Consider the following 23223-nt stretch of genomic DNA (forward strand, 5'->3'; position numbering starts at 1 on the left):
CATGAATATAAGAGATCAAAAGAAGACTCAAATAATATTCATGGATATAGATCTAATCATAAACTCAAAGTTCATCGGATCCCAACAAACACACCGCAAAAAAGAGTTACAAATAGATCTCCAAGAGACCATTGTATTAAGAATCAAAACAGAGAGAGGAAGCCATCTAGCTACTGCTTACGGACCCGTAGGTCTATGATGAACTACTCACGCATCATCGGAGAGGCACCAATGAGGATGATGAACCCCTTCATGATGGTGTCTAGATTGGATCTCGTGGTTCTGGAACTTGCGGTGTCTGGAATTGTTTTTCGTCGACTCCCCTAGGGTTTCTGGAATATTTGGGTATTTATAGAGCGAAGAGGCGGTGCGGGAGGTCACCGAGGGGGGCACAACCCCCCTGGGCGCACCCTGGTGGGTTGTGCCCACCTCGGACCTCCCCTCTGGTACTTCTTTGGCCCATCTTGTGTCTTCTGGTCCAAAAAAATTCTCCAAAAAGTTTCACTGCATTTGGACTCCGTTTGGTACTCATATTCTACAAAGTAAAAAAAAGCAAAAAACAGCAACTGGCACTGGGCACTATGTCAATAGGTTATTCCCAAAAAATGATATAAATTTGCTATAAAATGATTGTAAAACATCCAAGAATGATAATATAACAGCATGGAACAAGTAAAAATTATAGATACGTTGGAGACGTATCAGCATCCCCAAGCTTAGTTCCTACTCGTCCTCGAGTAGGTAAATGGTAAAAACAGAATTTTTGATGTGGAGACGTATCAGACGCGTTCGCAACACGCAATAGTGCTTAGGACGATTGGCCCATGACCCCTTCGCACTTAAGATTTAGACCAGTGTGCTGGTCTCTCTGTTGAGCCTAGGTTGGACTAGGGTGTGTCGATCAGCCGAGACTGGACATGACCCGAAAAGTGTGTCCAATCGGAGTTAATCGAGCGTGTGGGTAAGTTGGTGCACCCCTGCAGGGAAGTAATCTATTCGAATAGTCGTGTCCACGGTAAGGGACGCTCGGAGACTATCCCAATCTACTACAACTTGAATTGGATACTCATGACACTAAACTGATATGATGGCACCGGGATCGCTTCCTCGCGAGGTAGACGAGGAAGGATCTCTGGGCGTTGCTATTATATGCTTGTTACTATATGTTAGGTTAATCTACTCTCTTCTGTTGCTGCAAGAGGCTAGTCTTCGTTAGACTAGGTATTCCCTTCTATTCTGGCAATTCTGCAGCATAGTCCACATATACAACCCCTTCCCTTTGATACTGATGCATACTTAGCATAGATCTGATGTAAGTCTTGTGAGTACTTTCGATGAGTACTCATGGTTGCTTTGCTACCTTTTTCCCCCTACCCGGTTGCTGTGATCAGATGACAGAGTTCCGGAGCCAGTTGATCCCGTCGACGACTACTACTAGACCGACAGAGCCTACTACTACGTGGAGACCAACGACCAGAAGTAGTTAGGAGGCTCCTAGGCAGGAGGTCTGCGCCTTTTCGATCTGGTTGACGTTGTTTTGCTCAGCCTTCTTAAGGCAAACTTGTTTAATTATGTCTGTACGCAGATGTTGTTGCTTTCGCTAACTTTTGCATTCAAGCCTTCGTGGCCCTGCCTTGTAATATAAAGCTTTATGTTTGAATTTGTGTCTTAGAGTTGTGTTGTGATCTTCCCGTGGGTCTCTGGTCTTGATTCTACGCATTTGCGTGTATGATTAGTGCATGATCGAGTCGGGGCGTCACATCGGCGTCGGGCCAGCCCAGGGGAACGCCGTCTCCCAGGTTGTGGCGACGTCCTATGGTGCCGGTGTGGCCGCCGCCAGCTGGGCAGCACGGGCATGGCGCTCCTCCTCCGCCTCGCGCTCCTCCTCCTTCGTGTCGCGCTCTCACTGCTCCATGCGCTCGCCCTTGCGATGCTCCTCCGCCAGCCAGCGCGCCCGCCACTGCTCGAGGTAGAGCTTCTCCTGCGCTGGCGTCGCCCCAAGCCAGAAGGGTGGCGCGCTGACCCACTCGCACACCACTCCGTCCCAGGTGTACCGCTCAGGCTTGACGGGGGAGGCGTCGGCTCGGGCTTGATGGGGGACGGTGGCATCAGCGGCGACACGACGCAGTCGCTGGAAGCGGAGAGTGCAATGGCCTTCGACAGGCACGCCTGGTACGCCGCCTCCTCCTCCGCCTTGCGCCGCTCTTCCTCTTTGCTTTCCTGCAAGACAGCTGCCTAGTAGGCGGCCTCCTCCTCCAGGTCCTCATCACGCACGGCGGGGGGCGACGGGGTGCCAACTCGCACGTGCTAGACGCTGCGCCGCCGCTGCTCCTCGTGCTCGAGGGCGAACCAAACTCCCAATCGGGAGAGTCTGTTGCGTAGACAGCAAATCCCGTCGGCGCCGCACCTCCTCCGCGTGCGCCCGCGCCGACCATGGCACCGCTAGCACTGGGATCCTATCTGGATTCAAATGTCAGTCATGTGGCAGGGTCACGTCGGGTACGGGAGGGGAATGCGGTTCTCCCAGTGCCACCTCGCGCCTGCTGCACTGGGACGTTTATCCGCTGCCTCGTCGGGCGGGCAGCCGCCGGCGGAGGCGGGGGGAGCGTGAGCGCGCGCAGAGCCAGTGGGGGCCTCCCTTGTTCGCGCGCTAGGCTAGGGTTGTCGTCGGCGAGGGAGCAACAGGGTAGCTAGATGGGGACGGAAGGCTGGAAGAGGATGAGCCCCCCCCCCCCCCCCCCCCCCCCCCGCGCGCTGCGCATGCTCGGAATAAAAAGGACGCACGTCGTCGCTGATGCGTGGGCCCGCGGTCTGTGGTCGTCATTAATAAAGACGTGGGAGGTAGTTGACCGGTCGCCATACGGGGACGCGACAAACACTGAGCGGACGCGCGGCATGTCCACGCCGACGCATTTCAGGCCCAAACTTAGAACGGAAATGGATCCATGCGGACGCGTTTTGAGAATGGGTCGGCGCGTTGGGCTAGCAGTTTTGTCCGCAGTGACTCAAACAGACGTGGGTGGACAAAATGAATCACCCTGTTGAAGTTGCTCTAAATACATAACATCACGACAATAGACAGAGAAATTAAACAGCCGAGTACATATATGTTCAGTTCAGAAATAAGATTGCATGTACATACCACTACACTTGCAGGTTACAACACGTAAAAGATTTTACTTAGTACTATTCTACTAGAGAAGAAGACGAAGTCGTACATGGTCGTTACTCACGCATACGGACTCCAAAGAGTTTTTGAATATTGAGTGCAACCGATGAAAGACGGTAACACGAGTTATCTACAACCGATTTGGATGGCAATTAAATAATAGGATAGGTATTTAGTCATCTTGGCCTATTTTTCACTGGTTGTGGCAGTTCTCTTTTTACTGATTTGTTTCATGCTCCTTTTGTGAGCGTTCTGAAACTTGAGACTTTGTTTTGGAACTTCAGATCAATAAAATGGCTTCATGTATCATTTTGATGCAGAGGCCGGGGCAAATCCTCCTTTCCAAAAAAAGAGGTACATACCACTACATTTCCAGGTTACAACACGTAAAAGATTTTACTTAGTACTACTAGAGAAGAAGACGAAGTCGCGTGTCCTGTTCTGCATGAGTGCTTCAGCCACATGTGATTAAAATTGACTCCATCCTGACCTCTTACAATGCTAGGCAGTTTGTCTGAAGTTGATACACCCGTTTAACCAAATTTTAGGGGAAATTGCTGCTGTCTTTGCTTTGTGATCAGGAATTATCATGTGTTCATTTATTGTGGCGAATTCGATTGTGGGTTTGCTAGACAAGTTACCTGCTTGTTCTCGTATCGCATCCTTCACAGTATTTACCTCCGAAGCTACAACAGATTTGCAGCTGATCATGGCATGGACTCGTGTGAGGGAAGATAGATGCTCGATGCCAAAACTCAAATTTCCATAGATACACAGTGATTCCCGTGCGCTGAAGTCGAGCGTCAGCCTCTGTAGCTCCTTCATGGCTCCTGGTGTGAACTCCAGCTCCGTCCCACCAGATCGGCATATGAGCGATAATACTTTCACACACTTAAAGCCATGGTCCATGCCGACTTTGCACCTGCCTTCTGGGTTCCATTTGAGTTGTGAGCTGAATCTTATGCCACCTGAAGAAACTAACTTGTGAAGGACTAGATGAGGCAAACCTCCCAGGGCACGGACAGCTTCATCTTCTAATCCAACAATTTTAATATCCAAGTGGGTAACGCTGACAAGAGAGGCCATCCTGTGTGCAGTCCGTCCGAGGACTGGAACCGAGATTTTCAGCTCAAATCTTCTGAGCTGATCAGATGGAGGGAACTCCAGCGGTATGTCAAGCAAACCAAAATCGAGGCAATCAAGTGATAGGCAAGTAAGCTTATTAGACCTTGTAACCTCCATGAGGAGAGTCCTGACACTCTCGTTATCATTAGATAAGTGTGACCCATCCAATCTTATGCCAAGGACCCTCAGCCGCTCCGACTTCCTCAAGAGCTCTGCCACTGAATCAATTGACCTGCTACTATAGACACCAACAGTTGATACTTCTTCTAATCCTTGCATTTTCAGGATTTCGCTAGGCAGTTTGACGGTGCCGTCAATTAGCAGATGTGCCAACATTTTCTGTTTAGCTATAGAAGTAGGCAAAGTGCTCAGCATTTTTGTCTTCCTCAAATTCAGGGTCTCCAGTTGCCCTAGTTCTCCGATTTCCTCTGGTAAAGAATCGATTGCAGTCTCTGCAGCCCCCAGGTATCTCAGCAGAACCAATCCCCCGATGCCTTGAAGATGGCGGCTTCTCAAATGATAAGTACCTTCCAGATCAAGTATACTCTTAAAAGTTTGAAGGATGGAAGAACAGGAGTCCCATCGATTTTTCCAGATAATGTGAGGCCCGAACGACCAGCCATCCCTTCAATATCACCCAACACGATCATAGATCGCACTCTAGATAAGTGCATAGCAAATGACGCCAAGGTGGCATCTCTGTCTTCGTCATTGTTGTTAAAGCAGTCCAGCGAGAATCGCCGAACCGTGTCTGTGCTCAAATGAGCACCACCAACTGTAACAAAGTTACCTTTGCTCGACAAAGAATTGATGAAATCAAGAATCACACCGCGAACGGTGCAACCCACAGGCTGGTCATCATTGCAGTTGAACACAGGCTGAATCAGTCTCCTGATGATGAGCTCTTTGAAGTAGAGCTGCCCTGTCTCCCACAAGCTTTTTTCGGCTCCTGTTTCTTTACCTCCATTTTCTTCATATCCTATGATTTCACCTCCTTCAACTCTCGTTTCTTCTCCTCCATCACCTCTTATTTCTTGAGCTCTTCTTTCATCATCTTTTCAAGGGATAAGTCTTTCAGCAATCCATAATCGTATCAGACGACCCTTCTTGATGGTGCAACCTCCTCGAAAGACACTCAGGTACAGCAAGCAAGACCTCAAAGGCAAAGACAAAGCATCATAACTCATCTGCAGTGTCTTCATAATCCCATCTGATTTGGAATATTGCTCCACTGATGAGACAACAGATATCTCGGGCTCTGGTAGTTCTTTGCATTTTGCTGCTAATAAGCCAGCTGCAAGAACTAGGGCTAATGGCATGCCACCACACATTTTAAACATGTTTTTGGTTACTTCAGCATGATCAGCCGGCCATTCTTTTTGCCGAATTAATTTTAGGTATAATCTTGCAGACATCTCCTCGTTAAGTGGCTCAATCCGATAGATATCCATGGGATGTACAGAACAACGTTGAGCAACAGCACTGATGCATGTTGTTGTCAATACCCTGCTTCCATTATTCTCGTTGGGCAAAGAATTGATAATTTTCCAAGCCTGTGTGCTCCATAAGCTATCAACTAAGATGAAATACCTGACATATTAAATGACAAATCAGTATAAGCTACTATGACAATTCAAAAAGTAAGATATGAGGGACGTTGCGAAAAATTCAAATATAAATATCCAACTTCACATACATAGAAATTCGCAAAGTTACAAATATCGGACGATTCACTGTTTAATGGCTACTCAACACCGACCGAGCAGCTACCCGTTACCGTTTTGGTTTTCAAATTGATTTATGTAACTTTTTTTACATGAAATTGATTTATGTAAGCATGTATCAATTTCTATTGCAGATTCCCTTAGAAACTTCCACGATAACCATGAAACAGAAAACATGCACCATCAATTGGCTGATGTCGAGAAATTTCTATCCCAAAACAATTTTCCTACTACGAAGAAAATGAGAGGGTTGTCGAATATTGGATTAAGGGTATATTTGGTTTGTACCAAAGTGTACCCTGTCAATTTTTCGGCTTTCGACCATGATCAAAACATTGATCTTTTTTTAGATATGGTCATACTAGAGCCAGGGACATTAGGGTGTGCCACCTAAAAAAAATCAGCATCAGACATGTGCTGTTGATTTGACCAAAAAAGCAGTATAGATACATTAATAAAAAAAACTAAATCTTCGGGTGGACCGAGGGCCAAATTTTTGGCATGGCAATGCTCTTTTGCCAACTCTAGTTCATTCTTTTAGCCAATGTTGGCCAATCCATAGGCAAGAAAAGCCTTTACCAAAGTTTGGATAATCAATCTTTTGGTATGGCAGCCTTGGACAAAAACCAAGCACAACCTAAGATGAGAAGATCTAAGTGAATTTGACTACTTTGTAACAAAAGAACACCCAAGTATTGCCACCTGGATTTCGATCCTTGGTAGGCTGGGTGTACAACCACCCCTCTAACTAGTTGATTCTCTTCCCAAATGAAGTTTAATATATAAAAGTTCAGATGCCTAAGAAGTACATAGTACGTTGAACAAAACATATCTACCATTACGAGTGCTTTCCTCAAGACGTATTCTGGGCTGGGTACATGGTTTATTTCCCGAAATTTCAATTTCCTACTAAATAAAACACGTCAAGTCAAGAAACCTAGATAAGGAAGAGGTAATTAAACTGCAAGGCAGTACCTCTTTGTGGCGAGGTACTTCCAAAGCTCAGTGAGGAGTTTTTTCAGATCCGGGGCTGCGCCCCTTCCACGCCTAGGATCAATCTTCAGGTTCATTTTCTTTTCTGCAGAGGGGTTTACTTGACAAAGTATTTCCTGCACAGTCTCCCTAATGGATGGTCTCCGGCCAAGAGTAACAAAAGCTCGGCACTCAAAGTTCCCTTGAATCTTTGAATAAACCTCCTTGGCAAGAGTAGTCTTACCAAGGCCTTCCACCCCGAGGATGGAAACCACCTTCCGCCTCTTCTCATGCTCACCAGTGAGATGCTTGACAAGCTCATCCATAGGAACTTCCATCCTGACAAGGGCAGTTCTCTCCTCGAAAAGTATATGTGAAGCAACTGTAACTTGGGCGTGGCCGGGTAAAGAAGCAGGATCACGAAGTTCAGACGGCACTTCAATAACAAGACCGTATCTTTCACAGAGCTCACACGCGTGCTCGATCTGGGTGTTAGAGTAGTCATTATGGTATACGACTTCTAGTTTAAGTCAGTTTTGTACCCCTATCCCAAATCGGTTTGTACCCTCTTATATACTCTTGTATGCCGCACCAAATCATCAATAAGCAACAGTTTTATTCAGCTTTCATGGTATCAGATACCGGTCCCAGGGTTTAGGGTATGGCTCCGCCAACGCCACCGCCGCCGCCGCCGCCCGGCTACTTCGAGCGCCGGGCCGTACTCATCGCCAAGGCTGCCAACGCCGCGGCCGCTTCTCTCTCGGCCCTCACCATAGCTCCACAAAACTACCCTGCACCCATCCTCGCCGCACCAATATCTCTTGCTGACACAATCTCCGACGTCAGCCCCTACATCCCCATAGTTCTTGATCTCGCCGCCCACAACTACTACCATTGGAGACATCTCTTCGATCTCCACCTCGGCCGCTGCAACCTGCGCTCGCATGTCGCCGCCAACTGTCTTCCCCGCCCCGACGATCCGCAATGGTTGAAAGACGATCTCGCGATCGTCCAGTGGTTCTACACCCGCATCACCACCGAGATCTTCAACATGCTCGATCACGACGGCGCCACCGCTGCCAACATCTGGCACTCCCTCCGTCAGCTCTTCCAAAGCAACACCGACGCTCGGAAAAACGCTCTCCACACCGAGCTTCGCAATATGGTGCAAGGAGACGCCCCGGTGAACCTGTTCTGCCAGCGCGTTAAGACCATTGGTGATGAGCTCCGCGAACTCGGCGATACAGTTAGCGACTCACAGCTAATCAATATCGTCGTCGTCGGCCTCAGCGAAGACTTTGACAAGCAAGCCTCGTTCATACCGATGATACGGCCCCCTCCTACCTTCGCTGAAGTTCGTTCCTTGCTACAACTCGCGGCGGAAACACAAGCTCGCAAGGACTCTCGCCCCAAGGTCTTTCATGCTGCGGCTCGTCCTCCTCTGTCGTCTACACCAGCGCCGCCTTCCAGGCCGGCTCCTGCCGCCGGGCCGTCCGCATCGTCATCTGTTCAACCGCCCCCAGGCTGGCGTCCTAGTCCGAACTACCGCGGCAAAAACCCTATCTACAGGCCGCCGTCGACTCGTTCGGTTCCGCCTACGACATCACCAGCACCGAGTCCTGCACCACCCACCAGTGCTCCATCTGCGGTTGCATGGCGGCCTCCTCATGATCCTTGGACGGGGCTTGTTCAAGCATGGCCCATGCCCTGGTCCGCTCCGTCCACCCTCGGTGCTCCGCCGGCATACTCAGGTGCCTGGCAACCCGGCCTTCGGCCGCCTACTGGTGCTCCCGGGGTTCTCAACCCCCGACAGCCGGCCAATGCCTATCACGCCGCCCCGACGTATGCTCCTTATGGTCATTACACCACCGACGGCGGCGCCTACTACACACCTCAGCCGGCCCTGCTCCCGACGCCACCCCCACCACAGCCGGCCAATGCCTACTACACTCCCCAGCCGGCCCTACTGCCTTCACCATCGTATCCGCCGGCACTGCTTCCGACGCCACCCTCACCTGCGACGCCGAGCTGGGATCAAGCTGCCTTTCTCCAGGCCATGAATAACTTTGCTGCACAAGGAAACTCAGGTACGGATTGGATCTTTGATTCAGGGGCCTCTAGTCATATGTCTGCATCTAGTAATTGGTTATCTTCTTGCACTAAATCTCCTTTCCCTTCCATTATCCTTGGAGATGGATCATCTATTCCTATATATTGTGTTGGTCAGGCTCAACTTCCCTCTTCCACCAAACCTCTTTTACTTCGCGATGTTCTAGTTGCACCCGCCCTCATTAAAAATCTTATCTCTGTTCGCCAATTTACTTGCGACAATCTAGTTTCGGCTGAATTTGACCCTTTTGGTTTATCTGTGAAGGATTACCTGACCAAGGCCGAGATCGCTCGCTTCAATAGCTCCGGTGATCTTTATTCTCTTAATGGAGTTCCTGCCGCCACCCCTCCAACATCCATGCTGGCCTCCGTCGATCTCTGGCATCGTCGCTTGGGCCATCCCAACCCCGCCGTCTTAGCTTCTATGCTTAGTGAATTTACCATACCATGTAATAGGGACTCTCATAATTCTGTGTTTTGCGAGTCTTGTCAATTAGGCAAACATGTGCGTCTTCCCTTTAGTTCCTCTAGTTCTTGTAGCACTTATCCCTTTGAATTAATACATTGTGATTTATGGACCTCTCCCATTGCAAGTGTTTCGGGTTTTAAATACTACCTTGTTATCCTAGATGATTTCACCCACTTTGTCTGGACTTTTCCTCTACGCAACAAATCCGAGGTCCATTCTCTTTTCCTTAATTTTCAACGCTATGTGTCTGTTCACTTCTTCCTCCCAATTCGCTTTATCCAATGTGACAATGGTCGCGAGTTTGATAACATTAAAAATCGTACTTTCTTCTTACAACATGGCATCCTGCTTAGGTTCTCATGTCCCTACACCTCCCCTCAAAATGGTAAAGCAGAACGCTCTCTTCGCACCCTCAATGATATAGTTCGCACTCTCCTCATTCAATCATCTATGCCTCCCAAGTTTTGGGCTGAAGCCCTACACATGGCCACCTTCCTTCTAAATATTCGACCTTCTAAAACTAAACCCAACACTACTCCCTATTATTCCCTCTTTCTTTCCCACCCCGACTACTCCGCGGTTCGTGTTTTCGGCTGTCTCTGTTTTCCCAATGCCTACGCCACTTCTGCAAATAAATTGTCACCACGCTCTATCCCATGTGCTTTTCTCGGCTTCTCTGACGAGCACAAAGGCTATCGCTGTCTCGACCTTCACACCGGACACGTTCATGTCTCTCGTCATGTCACGTTTGCTGAGCACATTTTTCCTTTCTCACAACGCACTACTACACCATCCAACACCCCTAGCTCCGCAAACACCCCCTCTCCCCGTCCTTTCCAACTATATACTCCCCTACCTGCCGAACACAACTTATCACCACCACCATTAACACCCACCATAGCCAATCCCAACCATACACTCACCCCACCCGAGACGTCCCCAACACCCCTGACCCCTGCTCCCTCCCCAACACCCCAGCCCTGCTCCCACTCCACCACCCAGCCCTACTCCTTCGTCCGACTCTTCCGCTGCGCCGGACTCACCAGTACCCACCTTACCCCCTCGTGCTATTCCTACAGCAGCCCCGATTAATGATCATCGCATGCGTACTAGGGCCAAATCAGGATTTCATCAACCCCAAGACCGCCTAAACCTTCATACCTCCGTATCTCTCACTTCTCTTCCAAAGAATTACAAAACTGCTCTACTTGATCCCAATTGGGCCGCTGCCATGCAAGAAGAATATAATGCTTTACTTCAAAACAACACCTGGCAACTTGTTCCTCGTCCTCCCAATACAAATATTGTTTCTGGCAAATGGATTTTTCGCCAAAAGTTCCACTCCGATGGGAGCCTCTCACGATATAAAGCCAGGTGGGTTTGTCGTGGCTTTTCTCAGCAACAAGGAATTGATTACGAAGAAACCTTCTCTCCTGTTGTTAAACCTAGCACCATTCGCACCGTTCTTAGTGTTGTTGTCTCCTCTTCATGGCCCATTCACCAACTTGATGTTAAAAATGCTTTCCTCCATGGTTCCCTTCAAGAAACTGTCTACTGCCAGCAACCTCTGGGTTTTGAAAATCCATCCTTTCCAACTCATGTATGTCTTCTTCAGAAATCTCTCTACGGTCTTAAACAGGCCCCACGAGCTTGGTTTCAACGCTTCTCCTCCTTCATTCAAACAATAGGCTTCACTCCATCTCTCTCCGACACCTCTCTTTTTGTGTATCATCAAACTTCTGACACTGCCTATTTACTTCTCTATGTAGATGATATCATTCTTACCGCCTCCTCTCAAAAGTTCTTAGATCATATTGTCTCTCTTCTTAGATCTGAATTTTCTATGACTGACCTAGGACTCCTTCATCATTTCTTAGGCATTGCTGTTGTTCGAGATTCCTCCAGCCTTTTTCTTTCCCAACGCCAGTATATTCTTGATCTTCTTAATCGTGCTGGTATGCTTGACTGTCAATCATCTCGCACTCCTGTCGATACTAGTTTTAAACTTTCGGCTACCGGTGAACCCTTTTCCGATCCTACTCTCTATCGTAGCCTAACAGGTGCTCTCCAATATCTCACCATTACTCGTCCTGAAATCTCTTTTGCTGTTCAACAAGCATGTCTCTATATGCATGATCCCCGGGTTCCTCACTATAATCATGTTAAACGCATTCTTCGGTATTTAAAAGGAACTCTCAATCATGGTCTCCACCTCAATAATTCTTCTCCAAACTCGCTTACCGCATACTCTGATGCAGACTGGGCTGGTTGTCCTGACACTCGAAGGTCCACTTCCGGTTTTTGTGTTTTTCTTGGTAACAATTTGATTTCTTGGTCTTCGAAAAGACAGGTTACAGTCTCACGTTCGTCGGCCGAGGCTGAGTATCGCGCTGTGGCACATGCCGTTGCAGATACAATCTGGATTCGGCAGTTACTCTCCGAGCTACACAGGCCTATTGAGCAGGCCACTATTGTCTACTGTGACAACATATCAGCAGTCTACATGACCAGCAATCCAGTTCAACACCGACGCACAAAGCATATTGAGATTGATATTCATTTTGTTCGTGAAAAGGTTGCTCTTGGTCAGGTTCGGGTGCTTCATGTTCCCTCTACGGCTCAGTTTGCTGACATTTTCACCAAGGCACTGCCTACTAAGCCGTTTCAAGATATATGTTTCAGTCTCAACGTCGTCGAGCCTGCCGTTGATACTGCGGGGGGATGTTAGAGTAGTCATTATGGTATACGACTTCTAGTCCAAGTCAGTTTTGTACCCCTACCCCAAGTCGGTTTGTACCCTCTTATATACTCTTGTATGCCGCACCAAATCATCAATAAGCAACAGTTTTATTCAGCTTTCACTGGGCCTTCAATCTTTTCACTTCATCTTCTAAATCCAGTAGTTGGCCCCCTGTGTTTGGCATCGCCAGCATCTGATCGATCCAGTCCTCGATGTCGAAGACCAACTCCCTCACAATTTTCATCCACACTTGGACTTGCCAATTCAACACAACCACTTGGCTGAAACTCTCCAAAAGAATCATAAGATCCTTTTGTAACCCTTCAATTACAAGGGAGCAATCCTTTAGCTTGGTGAGCATGTAGACAACAGAGTTCACTGATCCTGCCGAATAGCTCACCATGGGCTGGCCCTCCATGATCTGCATACGTGGCTGAGCGTCAGCAAAACACATGAGCTAGCCAACTCTCAAAATAGACAATTTAAAAAAGAGCTGCCTAGTCTGTTGAACAAGGAATTCATAAATGCGTCAAGACTTGTAAGGATTAATTGATGAAGTCGACGTCTAAATTACCTGATATCTCAATTCTCAGCCAAAAAAAAACAAGGGCGTAACTGAGAATTGCGAAGGGGACATACCTAACCCAAGGCGTACGGCGCGGGCCGCGGGCGCGCGGCGTGTAGGCGTCGGCGGCGAGTTCGCGCGGCTCCAACCGACGAGGAGACGAGAGGAAGGGGGCTGAGAAGGAGGTTAGGAGAACCGTCCGCGGTCGATCGAGGAGAGAAGAAAGACCTAGGTCGTCATGGAGACTGGAGCAGGCATGGAGGCGGACGGATCAAACTGGATTCTATCAGTGCATACTGATTTTGGTGAATTTTAAATTCTACACATAAATCATTTGGTTGGTACTTTTCTAAAAAAATGACTTGTTATGCTATATGGCATTGATGTCAACATATAGAAGCAGCTCCTTTCTCCTTTTCTTGACCGAAAAAAGCAGACACTCCTCTCCTCACTCACGCACCGCATGCCCCTCCGCATGCCCCTCCTATTCTCTCCACACAGCCAATCAGCCACCGGGTGTCGCCGCATCTCATCACCCCGCCACAGCGTCGCCGCCTCCATCTCTCCTAGGCACCTCCCCTCCATGCCATGGCGAAGCGCGCCCGCTCCTCTCCCTGCCACGATGTGGCCCGCCTCCTTCTCCCTTTGACAACCTCTCGCGCCGCCGCCTCAGCACCGAGCCAGCCCACCGGTCTAGCATCCTGGGTAGCTGAATCCGTCCAGGAGGTGCAAAAGGGACCGCAACCCTCGATTAGTGCCAGCCACGTAGCTGACCCGTTCGTATGTGGGTTGGACAACCTCGGGCACAGTGGTGTGGTGCTGCGATTGAAGGAAATATGCCCTAGAGGCAATAATAAAGTTGTTATTTATATTTCCTTATATCATGATAAATGTTTATTATTCATGCTAGAATTGTATTAACCGGAAACTTAGTACATGTGTGAATACATACACAAAACAGAGTGTCCCTAGTATTCCTCTACTAGACTAGCTCGTTAATCAAAGATGGTTAAGTTTCCTGACCATAGACATGTGTTGTCATTTGATGAACGAGATCACATCATTAGAGAATGATGTGATGGACAAGACCCATCCGCTAGCTTAGCACTATGATCGTTTAGTTTATTGCTATTGCTTTCTTCATGACTTATACATGTTAGTATGACTATGAGATTATGCAACTCCCGAATACCGGAGGAACACTTAGTGTGCTATCAAACGTCACAACGTAACTGGATGATTATAAAGATGCTCTACAGGTGTCTCCGATGGTGTTTGTTGAGTTGGCATAGATCGAGATTAGGATTTGTCACTCCGTGTATCAGAGAGGTATCTCTGGGCCCTCTCGGCAATGCTCATCACATAAGCCTTGCAAGCAATGTGACTAATGAGTTAGTTACGGGATGATGCATTACAGAACGAGTAAAGAGACTTGCCGGTAACGAGATTGAACTAGGTATGATGATACCGACGATCGAATCCCGGGCAAGTAACATACCGATGACAAAGGAAACAACGTATGTTGTTATGCGGTTTGACCGATAAAGATCTTCGTAGAATATGTAGGAGCCAATATGAGCATGCAGGTTCCGCTATTGGTTATTGACCGGAGATGTGCCTCGGTCATGTCTACATAGTTCTCGAACCCGTAGGGTCCGCACGCTTAACGTTCGATGACGATTTGTATTATGAGTTTATGTGATTTGATGATCGAAGGTTGTTCGGAGTCCTGGATGAGATCACGGACGTAACGAGGAGTCTCGAAATGGTCGAGCCATAAAGATTCATATATTGGAAGGCTACATTCGGACACCAGAATGGTTCGGATCGTTTCGGATAAGTTTCAGAGTACCAGGGGTTACCGGACCCCCCCCCCCCCCGGAAGTTATTGGGCCTTATGGGCCTAGTGGTGGAAGAGAGGAGGCGGGCCAAGGAGTGGCACGTGCCCCCCTAGCCCAAACCGAATTGGACTAGGGTTGGGGGCGCCCCCCCCCCCCCTTTCCTTCTCTCCTCCTCCTCCTCCCCCCTTCTCCTTGTGGGAATAGGAAAGGGGGCGAATCCTACTTGGAGTAGGACTCCTCCCCTTGGGCGCACCACCCTTGGCTGGCCTCCTCCTCCCTCCCTCCTTTATATACATGGGGAGGGGGCACCTTAGAACACACAAGTTGATCTTTTAGCCGTGTGCGGTGCCCCCCTCCAGAGTTACACACCTCGGTCATATCGTCGTAGTGCTTAGGCGAAGCTCTGCGCCGGTAACTTCATCATCACCGTCGCCACGCCGTCGTGCTGATGAAACTCTCCCTCGGCCTCAACTGGATCAAGAGTACAAGGGACATCATAGAGCTGAACATGTGCTGAACACGGAGGTACCATACGTTCGGTGCTAGGATCGGTCGGATCGTGAAGACGTATGACTACATCAACCGCGTTGATAAAACGCTTCCGCTTTTGGTCTACGAGGGTATGTGGACACACTCTCCGCTCGTTGCTATGCTTCTCCTAGATAGATCTTGCGTGATTGTAGGAAAATTTTGAAATACTACGTTCCCCAACAGTGGCATCCGAGCCTGGTCTATGCGTAGATGTTATATGCACGAGTAGAACACAAAGAGTTGTGGGCGATAATTGTCATACTGCTTACCATCATGTCATACTTTGATTCGGCGGTATTGTTGGATGAAGCGGCCCAGACCGACATTACATGACCGCGTTCATGAGACTGGTTCTACCGCCGTGCTTCGCACACAGGTGGCTAGTGGGTGTCTGTTTCTCCAACTTTAGTTGAATCAAGTGTGACTACGCCCGGTCCTTGTTAAAGTTTAAAACAGCACACTTGACAAAAAAATCGTTGTGGTTTTGATGCGTAGGTAAGAACGGTTCTTGCTAAGCCCATAGCAGTCACGTAAAACTTGCAACAACAAAGTAGAGGACGTCTAACTTGTTTTTGCAGGGCTTGCTGTGATGTGATATATGGTCAAGACGTGATGATATATAAATTGTTGTATGAGATGATCATGTTTTGTAAAAGTTATTGGCAACTGGCAGGAGCCTTATGGTTGTCGCTTTATTGTATGAAATGCAATCGCCATGTAATTGCTTTACTTTATCACTAAGCGGTAGCGATAGTCGTAGAAGCAATAGTTGGCGAGACGACAACGATGCTTAGATGGAGATCAAGGTGTCAAGCCGGTGACGATGGTGATCATGACGGTGCTTTGGAGATGGAGATCAAAGGCACAAGATGATGATGGCCATATCATATCACTTATACTGATTGCATGTGATGTTTATCCTTTATGCATCTTATTTTGCTTAGTTCGGCGGTAGCATTATAATATGATCTCTCACTAAATTTCAAGGTACAAGTGTTCTCCCTGAGTATGCACCGTTGCTACAGTTCGTCGTGCCGAGACACCACGTGATGATCGGGTGTGATAAGCTCTACGTTCACATACAACGGGTGCAAGCCAGTTTTGCACACCCAGAATACTCGGGTTAAACTTGACGAGCCTAGCATATGCAGATATGGCCTCAAAACACTGAGACCGAAAGGTCGAGCGTGAATCATATAGTAGATATGATCAACATAGTGATGTTCACCATTGAAAACTACTCCATCTCACGTGATGATCGGACATGGTTTAGTTGATATGGATCACGTGATCACTTAGATCATTAGAGGGATGTCTATCTAGGTGGGAGTTCTTAAGTAATATGATTAATTAAACTTTAATTTATCATGAACTTAGTACCTGATGGTATTTTGCATGTCTATGTTGTTGTAGATCAATGGCCCGTGCTACTGTTCCTTTGAATTTTAATGTGTTCCTAGAGAAAGCTAAGTTGAAAGATGATGGTAGAAACTACACAGACTGGGTCCGTAACTTGAAGATTATCCTCATTGCTTTACAGAAGAATTACATCTTGGAAGCACCGCTAGGTGGAAGACCCGCTACAGGAGCAACACCGAATGTTATGAACGCCTAGCAGAGCAAAGCTGATGACTACTCGATAGTTCAGTGTCCCATGCTTTACGGCTTAGAACCGGGACTTCAACGACATTTTGAACGTCATGGAGCATATGAGATGTTCCAGGAGTTGAAGTTAATATTTGCAAATGCCCGGATTGAGAGATATGAAGTCTCCAATACGTTCTACAGCTGCAAAATGGAGGAGAATAGTTCTGTCAGTGAACATATACTCAAAATGTCTAGGTACCACAATCACTTGACTCAACTGGGAGTTAATCTTTCGGTTGATAGTGTCATTGACAGAGTTCTTCAATCACTACCACCAAGCTACAAAAGCTTCGTGATGAACTATAATATGCAAGGGATGGATAAGACAATTCCCGAGCTCTTCGCTATGCTAAAGGCTGCGGAGGTAGAAATCAAGAAGAAGCATCAAGTGTTGATGGTTAACAAGACCACTAGTTTCAAGAAAAAGGGCAAAGGAAAGAAGGGGAACTTCAAGAAGAACAGCAAGCAAGTTGCTACTCAAGTGAAGAAGCCCAAGTCTGGACCTAAGCCTGAGACTGAGTGCTTCTACTGCAAAGGGACTGGTCACTGGAAGCGGAACTGCCCCAAGTATTTGGAGGATAAGAAGGATGGCAAAGTGAAAGGTATATTTGATATACATGTTATTGATGTGTACCTTACTAATGCTCGTAGTAGCGCCTGAGTATTTGATACTGGTTCTATTGCTCATATTTGCAACTCGAAACAGGGCTACGGATTAAGTGAAGATTGGCTAAGGACGAGGTGATGATGCGTGTGGGAAATGGTTCCAAAGTCGATGTGATCGCCGTCGGCACGCTACCTCTACATCTACCTTCGGGATTAGTTTTAGACCTGAATAATTGTTATTTGGTGCTAGCGTTAAGCATGAACATTATATCTGGATCTTGTTTAATGTGAGACGGTTATTCATTTAAATCGGAGAATAATGGTTGTTCTATTTATATGAGTAATATCTTTTATGGTCGTGCACCCTTGATGAGTGGTCTATTTTTGTTGAATCACGATAGTAGTGACACACATATTCATAGTATTGAAGCCAAAAGATATAAGTTTAATAATGATAGTGCAACTTATTTGTGGCACCGTCTGGGTCATATTGGTTTAAAGCGCATGAAGAAACTCCATGCTGATGGGCTTTTGGAATCACTTGATTATGAATCACTTGATGCTTGCGAACCATGCCTTATGGGCAAGATGACTAAAACTCAGTTCTCCGGAACAATGGAGCGAGCAACAGACTTGTTGGAAATAAAACATAGTGAAGTATGCGGTCCGATGAGTGTTGAGGCTCGCGGAGGGTATTGTTATTTTCTGACCTTCATAGATGGTTTGAGCAGATATGGGTATATCTACTTGATGAAATATAAGTCTAAAACATTTGAAAAGTTCAAAGAATTTCAGAGTGAAGTGGAAAATCATCGTAACAAGAAAACAAAGTTTCTACGATCTGATCATGGAGGTGAATATTTGAGTTACGAGTTTGGTCTTCATTTGAAACAATGTGGAATAGTTTCGCAATTCACGCCACCTGGAACACCACAGCGTAATGGTGTGTCCGAACGTCGTAACCGCACTTTATTAGATATGGTGCGATCTATGATGTCTCTTACTGATTTACCGCTATCGTTGATTTAGAGACGGCTGCATTCACGTTAAATAGGGCACCATCTAAATCCGTTGAGACGACACCATATGAACTGTGGTTTGGCAAGAAACCCAAGTTGTCGTTTCTTAAAGTTTGGGTTGCGATGCTTATGTGAAAAAGCTTCAACCTGATAAGCTCGAACCCAAATCGGAGAAATGTGTCTTCATAGGATACCCAAAGGAGACTGTTGGGTACACCTTCTATCATAGATCCGAAGGCAAGATATTCGTTGCTAAGAATGGATCCTTTCTAGAGAAGGAGTTTCTCTCGAAAGAAGTGAGTGGGAGGAAAGTAGAACTTGATGAGGTAATTGTACCTGCTCCCTTATTGGAAAGTAGTTCATCACATAAATCAGTTCTAGTGATTCCTACACCAATTAGTGAGGAAGCTAATGATGAGGATCATGAAACTTCTGATCAAGTTATTACCGAACCTCGTAGGTCAACCAGAGTAAGATCCGCACCAGAGTGGTACGTAATCCTGTTCTGGAGGTCATGTTACTTGACCATGATAACCTACGAACTATGAGGAAGCGATGATGAGCCCAGATTCCGCGAAATGGCTTGAGGCCATGAAATCTGAGATGGGAACCATGTATGAGAACAAAGTATGGACTTTGGTTGACTTGCCCGATGATCGGCAAGCCATAGAGAATAAATGGATCTTCAAGAAGAAGACTGACACTGACGGTAATGTTACTGTCTACAAAGCTCGACTTGTTGCGAAAGGTTTTCGACAAGTTCAAGGAGTTGACTACGATGAGACTTTCTCACCCGTAGCGATACTTAAGTCTGTCCGAATCATGTTAGCAATTGCCGCATTTTATGATTATGAAATTTGGCAAATGGATGTCAAAACTGCATTCCTGAATGGATTTCTGGAAGAAGAGTTGTATATGATGCAACCAGAAGGTTTTATCGATCCAAAGGATGCTAACAAAGTGTGCAAGCTCCAGCGATCCATTTATGGACTGGTGCAAGCCTCTCGGAATTGGAATAAACGTTTTGATAGTGTGATCAAAGCATATGGTTTTATACAGACTTTTGGAGAAGCCTGTATTTACAAGAAAGTGAGCGGGAGCTCTATAGCATTTCTAATATTATATGTGGATGACATATTGTTGATTGGAAATAATATAGAATTTCTGGATAGCATAAAGGGATACTTGAATAAAAGTTTTTCTATGAAAGACCTCGGTGAAGCTGCTTACATATTGGGCATCAAGATCTATAGAGATAGATCAAGACGCTTAATTGGACTTTCACAAAGCACATACCTTGATAAAGTTTTGGATCAAGCAAAGAAAGGGTCCTTGCCTGTGTTACAAGGTGTGAAGTTAAGTCAGACTCGATGCTCGACCACTTCAGAAGATAGAGAGAAAATGAAAGTCATTCCCTATGCTTCAGCCATAGGTTCTATCATGTATGCAATGTTGTGTACCTGTGACGCCCCCGATTCAATCCTACACTAATCATACACCCAACGTGTACGATCAAGATCAGGGACTCACGGGAAGATATCACAACACAACTCTAAAAATAAAATAAGTCATACAAGCATCATAATACAAGCCAGGGGCCTCGAGGGCTCGAATACAAGTGCTCGATCATAGACGAGTCAGCGGAAGCAACAATATCTGAGTACAGACATAAGTTAAACAAGTTGCCATAAGATGGCTAGCACAAACTGGGATACAGATTGAAAGAGGCGCAAGCCTCCTGCCTGGGATCCTCCTAACTACTCCTGGTCGTCGTCAGCGGCCTACACGTAGTAGTAGGCACCTCCGATGTAGTAGGAGTCGTCGTCGACGGTGGCGTCTGGCTCCTGGGCTCCAGCATCTGGTTGCGACAACCAGGAAGAAAGGAAAGGGGGAAAAGAGGGAGAAAAGCAACCGTGAGTACTCATCCAAAGTACTCGCAAGCAAGGAGCTACACTACATATGCATGGGTATATGTGTAAAAGGGCCATATCGGTGGACTGAACTGCAGAATGCCAGAATAAGAGGGGGATAGCTAATCCTGTCGAAGACTACGCTTCAGGCCACCTCCATCTTGCAGCATGTAGAAGAGAGTAGATGGTAAGTTCACCAAGTAGCATCGCATAGCATAAATCCTACCCGGCGATCCCCTCCTCGTTGCCCTGTTAGAGAGCGACCACCGGGTTGTATCTGGCACTTGGAAGGGTGTGTTTTATTAAGTATCCGGTTCTAGTTGTCATAAGGTCAAGGTACAACTCCGGGTCGTCCTTTTACCGAGGGACACGGCTATTCGAATAGATAAACTTCCCTGCAGGGGTGCACCACATAACCCAACACGCTTGATCCCATTTGGCCAGACACACTTTCCTGGGTCATGCCCGGCCTCGGAAGATCAACATGTCGCAGCCCTACCTAGGCACAACAGAGAGGTCAGCACGCCGGTCTAATCCTAAGCGCGCAGGGGTCTGGGCCCATCGCCCATTGCACACCTGCACGTTGCGTGGGCGGCCGGAAGCAGACCTAGCAACCTCCATTACAAAGGAAGTCACGTTACGCGGTCCAATCTGGCGCGCGCCGCTCAGTCGCTGATGTCACGAAGGCTTCGGCTGATACCACGACGTCGAGTGCCCATATCTTTCCCACGTAGTTGGTTAGTGCGTATAGACCAAATGGCCAGACTCAGATCAAATACCAAGAACTCGTTAAGCGTGTTATTTTGAAGTAACCGCGGACGCCGACCAGGGCCAGGCCCACCTCTCACCTAGGTAGTCTCAACCTGCCATGTCGCTCCGCCACAAAGTAACAGTCGGGGGCCGTCGGGAACCCAGGCCCACCTCTACCGGGATGGAGCCACCTGCCCCTTCAGCCCCCATCTCCGAACAGTATCATAAGTAATGTAACAGTATAGAGTATATAACATATGCCCGTGATCACCTCCCGAAGTGATCACGGCCCAGTAGTATAGCATGGCAGACGGACAAGAGTGTAGGGCCACTGATGGAACACTAGCATCCTATACTAAGCAGTAGGATAGCAGGTAAGGGTAACAACTGTAGCAACAATGACAGGCTATGCATCAGAATTGGATTAACCGAAAGCAGTAACATGCTACACTACTCTAATGCAAGCAGTAGAACGGAATAGGCGATATCTGGTGATCAGGGGGGCTTGCCTGATTGCTCTGGCAAGAAGGAGGGGTCGTCAACAGCGTAGTCGGTCGGGGCACCAGCAGCGGCGTCGGTCTCGTAGTCTACCGGAGAGAAGAGGGGGAAGAAACAATGAATACAATGCAAACAGATGCATAACGATGTATGACATGACAAAGCGTGAGGCTAGGTGTGCCCAAACGCGGTACTAGGTGATACCGGCGAAGGGGGGAAACATCTCGGAAAGTATTCCCGGTGTTTCGTGTTTTCGGACAGATGAACCGGAGGGGGAAAGTTGCGAGTTCGATATGTTAGGGATGTGTAGCGGACGAACGGGCTGCGTATCCGGATTCGTCTCGTCGTTCTGAGCAACTTTCATGTAGAAAGTATTTTCATCCGAGTTACGGATTATTTTATATGATTTTCTAAAGATTTAATCATTTTCTGATTTTAATTATTTATTTAAATCCAACATTATCCAGAACAGTGAATGATGACGCAGGCATGACATCAGAGTGATGTCAGTAGGTCAACTGGTCGGTTGACCAGTCAAACCAGACAGGTGGGTCCATTGGGACCCACATGTCATTGTTAGGGGCACTAACAGGAGGGTTTAGACTAACTAAATGGGTTAATTAGCGGGTGGGGCCCAGTAGTCAGTGAGAGATTAAGATTTTAATTAACTAATTTAATTAATTAACAATTTATCTATTCAATTTTATTCGTTTATGGCGTGGGCCCCGCATGTCAGTGCCACTGGGCTGCCCAGCCAGCACGTTGACTGGGTCAACCCAGTCAACGGGGCCCCCATGGCCCACTGGAAGTGACCCAGGGGTGGGGCCGCCTAGCCACATCGGCGGACGGCGCCGGAACGACGCCGGCGAGGTGAAACGCGGTGGCGCGGCTCAGGAGGTGGCCGGAAAACACCTACAGGGCACCGTTCATGGAGTTTTTGGGCGCGTTCGAAAGCTACGGCTGCGCCGCGTCCAACGGTGGTGGTTGTGGCGGCAGGGGTGACCGGAATCGAGCGCGGCGAGCTCATCGGCGGACGACTGGAGTCGGACGCGAGAGGGAACGGCAACGCAACACGCTAGCGAGCGAACTGAGAGGCCAGGCAAGAGATGCGTCAGGTGGCGAATGCAACGGGCGCTGGCCCGTGACCATTTGGTCACCGGAGGCACGCCGGCGACGAGCGCAGGCGGCAGCGCGTTCGGGCGCTCAATGAGCTAGGGCATAGGGGCCATATGGAAGCGCGTGTGCGGGTGCATTCGGTCCCTGGACGCGCCAGGAACACGATGCCGTGCTCAGGCGAGCACGACGGAGAGCATGGCCACGGCGGCGAGGCGATCCACGGCGAAGGGCTCTCGGCAACGGCGACGAGGTAGCTACGGTGCGCGAGGGGCTTAACGAGGAGGAGCAGGAGACGGAGGAGCTCACCGCGCGGCACGCAAGATCGCCCGTGGTGGTTTAGTAGCAGCAGGGGGCATCGCCAGAGTTGGTGAAGAACGGCGGCGACCGAAGATGTGGAAGAAGGGGGCGTTGCAGCAACGCCTCCGAGCTCCA

At 47.9% G+C, this 23223-nt stretch overlaps 1 pseudogene; it reads right to left on the bottom strand.

Annotated features, from left to right (window-relative positions):
• Positions 1-3713: 3713 nt before the first annotated feature.
• On the bottom strand, positions 3714-12735 carry LOC123142599 (disease resistance protein RGA5-like; annotated as a pseudogene).
• Between the last annotated feature and the right edge of the window lie 10488 nt (positions 12736-23223).

The sequence above is a fragment of the Triticum aestivum genome, chromosome 6D (assembly GCF_018294505.1).
Source record: "Triticum aestivum cultivar Chinese Spring chromosome 6D, IWGSC CS RefSeq v2.1, whole genome shotgun sequence".
NCBI classification, from domain to species: Eukaryota; Viridiplantae; Streptophyta; class Magnoliopsida; order Poales; family Poaceae; genus Triticum; species Triticum aestivum.